The sequence below is a fragment of the Bos indicus x Bos taurus genome, chromosome 28, assembly GCF_003369695.1.
Source record: "Bos indicus x Bos taurus breed Angus x Brahman F1 hybrid chromosome 28, Bos_hybrid_MaternalHap_v2.0, whole genome shotgun sequence".
NCBI lineage: Eukaryota > Metazoa > Chordata > Mammalia > Artiodactyla > Bovidae > Bos > Bos indicus x Bos taurus.
The window spans coordinates 11,371,912-11,375,830 of record NC_040103.1 but is presented as its reverse complement, the minus strand read 5'-3'; positions in this window follow the sequence as shown (position 1 = coordinate 11,375,830).

Sequence of the window (3,919 nt, the reverse complement as noted above, 5' to 3'; positions counted from 1 at the left end):
TGGCACCCCACTCCAGTACTCTTGCCTGGAAAATCCCATGGGCGGAGGAGCCTGGTAGGCTGCAGTCCATGGGGTCGCGAAGAGTTGGACACGACTGAGCGACTTCACTTTCACTTTTCACTTTCACGCATTGGAGAAGGAAATGGCAACCCACTCCAGTGTTCTTGCCTGGAGAATCCCAGGGATGGGGGAGCCAGGTGAGCTGCCGTCTCTGGGGTCGCACAGAGTCGGACACGACTGAAGTGACTTAGCAGTCTTGCTATTTTGATGATCCTTTGGACGTTGGCACTTTATCTCTGGTTCCTCTGTCTTTTCTAAATCCAGCTTGAACATCTGGGAGTTCACAGTTCAAGCCTGTTGAAGCCTGGCTTGAAAAATTTTGAGCATTACTTTGCTAGCATGTGAGATGATTGCAATTGTGCGGTAGTTTGAGCATTCTTTTGCATTGCCTTTCTTTGGGATTGGAATGAAAACTGACTTTTCCAGTCCTGTGACCACTGCTGAGTTATCCAAACTTGCTAGCATATTAAGTGCAGCATTCTCACAGCAGCATCTTTTAGGATTTGAAATAGCTCAGCTGGAATTCCATCACCTCCACTAGCTTTTTCTTAGTGATGCTTCCTAAGGCCCACTTGACATTGCATTCCAGAATGTCTGGCCCTAGGTGTGTGATCACACCACCATGGTTATCTAGGTCATGAAGATCTTTTTTGTATAGTTCTTCTGCATATTCTTGCCACCTCTTCTTAATATCTCTGCTTCTGTTAGGTCCATACCATTTCTGTCCTTTATTGTGCCCATCTTTGCATGAAATAATCCCTTGGTATCTCACATTTTCTTGAAGAGATTTCTAGTCTTTCTCATTCTACTATTTTTCTCTGTTGCTTTGCATTGTTCACTGGGAAGGCTTTCTTATCTCTCCTTGCTATTATTTGGAAATCTGCATTCAATTGGGTATATTATTCCTTTTCTCCTTTGCCTTTAGCTTCTCTTCTTTTCTCAGCTATTGTAATGTCTCCTCAGACAACCATTTGCATATTTGCATTTCTTTTTCTTGTGGAAGGTATTGATCACTGTCTCTTGTACGATGTCAGGAACCTCTGTCCATAGTTATTCAGGCACTGTGTCTATCAGATCTAATTCTTTGAATATATTTGTAACTTCCACTGTATAATCCTAAGGTATTTGTTTTAGGTCATACCTGAATCATCTACTTTGTTCAATTTAATTCTGAATTCTGTATTAAGGAGTTCATGATAAGCCACAATCAGATCCCTGTCTTGTTGTTGATGATGGTACAGAGCTTCTCTATATTTGGCTGCAAATAATATAATCAATCTGATTTCAGTATTGACCATCCTGTTATGTTCATGTGTAGAGTCTTCTCTTGTGTTGTTGGAAGAGTGTGGTTGCTATGACTAGTGCATTCTCTTAGCAATACTCTGTTAGCCTTTGACCTGCTTTATTTTGTACTCAAAGGCCAAATTTGTCTGTTACTCCAGAAATGTCTTCACTTCCTACTTTTGCATTCCAGTCTCCTATATTGAAGATGACATCTTTTTTGAGTGTTAGTTTTAAAAGGTCTTGTAGGTCTTCATAAACTGTTCATCTTCAGCTTCTGCTACATGACTTGTTGGGCATAGACTTGGAATACTGATAGAATGTGGTTCACTGGAGAAGAGAGTGGCAAAGCACTTCAGTATTCTTGCCTTGAGAACCCCATGAACAGTATGAACAGGCAAAATGATAGGATACTGAAAGAGGAACTCCCCGGTTTGGTAGGTGCCCAATATGCTACTGGAGATCAGTGGAGAAATAATTTCAGAAAGAATGAAGGGATGAAGCCAAAGAGAAAACAATACCCAGCTGTGGATGTGACTGGTAATAGAAGCAACGTCCAATGCAGTAAAAGAAATATTGCCTGGAACCTGGAATGTCAGGTCCATGAATCAAGGCAAATTGGAAGTGGTCAAACAGGAGATGGCAAGAGTGAAAGTCGACATTCTAGGAATCAGTGAACTAAAATGGACTGGAATGGGTGAATTTAACTCAGATGACCATTATATTTACTACTGTGGGCAAGAATCTCTTAGAAGAAATGGAGTAGCCATCATGGTCAACAAAAAGAGTCCGAAATGCAGTACTTGGATGCAATCTCAAAAACAAAAGAATGAACCCTGTTCGTTGTCAAGGCAAACCATTCAACATCACAGTAATCCAAGCCTATGCCCCAACCAGTAACACTGAAGAAGCTGAAGTTGAATGGTTCTATGAAGACCTACAAGACCTTTTAGAACTAACACCCCAAAAAGATGTCCTTTTCATTATAGGGGACTGGAAAGCAAAAGTAGGAAGTCAAAAAAAACCTGGAGTAACAGGAAAATTTGGCCTTGGAGTACAGAATGAAGGAAGGCAAAGGCTAATAGAGTTTTGCCAAGAGAATGCACTGGTCATAGCAAACACCCTCTTCCAACAACACAAAAGAAGACTATACACATGGACATCACCAGATGGTCAACACCGAAATCAGATTGATTATATTCTTAGCAGCCAAAGATGGAGAAGCTCTATGCAGTCAGGAAAAAACAAGACTGGTAGCTGACTGTGGCTCAGATCATGAACTCCTTATTGCCAAATTCAGACTTAAACCACTAGACCATTCAGGTATGACCTAATTCAAATCTCTTATGATTACACAGTGGAAGTGAGAAATAGATTTAAGGGACTAGATCCAATACACAGGGTGCCTGATGAACTATGGACGGAGGTTTGTGACATTGTATAATAGACAGTGTGGAAAAGACTCTTGAGAGTCCCTTGGACTGCAAGGAGATCCAACCAGTCCATTCTGAAGGAGATCAGCCCTGGGATTTCTTTGGAGGGAATGATGCTAAAGCTGAAACTCCAGTACTTTGGCCACCTGATGTGAAGACTTGACTCATTGGAAAAGACTCTGATGCTGGGAGGGGCAGGAGGAAAAGGGGACGACAGAGGATGAGATGGCTGGATGGCATCACTGACTCAATGGACGAGAGTCTTGGTGAACTCCGGGAGTTGGTGATGGATAGGGAGGCCTGGTATGCTGCGATTCATGGGGTCTGAAAGAGTTGGACACGACTGAGTGATTGAACTGAACTGAATTGAACTGATCAAAACATTACCAACGGAAAAGAAATGCAGGGTGCCTGAAGAACTATGGATGGAGGTTTGTGACATTGTACAGGAGACAGGGATCAAGACCACCCTCATGGAAAAGAAATGAAAATGGTAAATGGCTATCTGAGGAGGTCTTACAAATAGCTGTGAAAAGAAGAGAATTGAAAAGCAAAGGAGAAAAGGAAAGATAAGCATCTGAATGCAGAGTTCCAAAGAACAGCAAGGAGAGAAAAGAAAGCCTTCCTCAGTGATCAATGCAAAGAAATAGAGGAAACCAACAGAATGGGAAAGACTAGGGATCTCTTCAAGAAAATCAGAGATACTGAGGGAACATTTTATGCAAGGATGGGCTCAATAAAGGACAGAAATGGTATGGACCTAACAGAAGCAGAAGATATTAATAAGAGATGGCAAGAATACATAGGAGAACTGTGCAAAAAAGAGCTTCACAACCCAGATAATCATGATGGTGTGATCACTCACCTAGAGCCAGACATCCTGGAATGTGAAGTCAAGTGGGCCTTAGAAAGCATCACTATGAACAAAGCTAGTGGAGGTGATGGAATTCCAGTTGAGCTATTTCAAATGCTGAAAGATGATGCTGTGAAAGTGCTGCACTCAATATGCCAGCAAATTTGGAAAACTCAGCAGTGGCCACAGGACTGGAAAAGGTCAGTTTTCATTCCAACCCCAAAGAAAGGCAATGCTAAAGAATGCTCAAACTACCACACAATTGCACTCATCTCACAGACTAGTAAAGTAA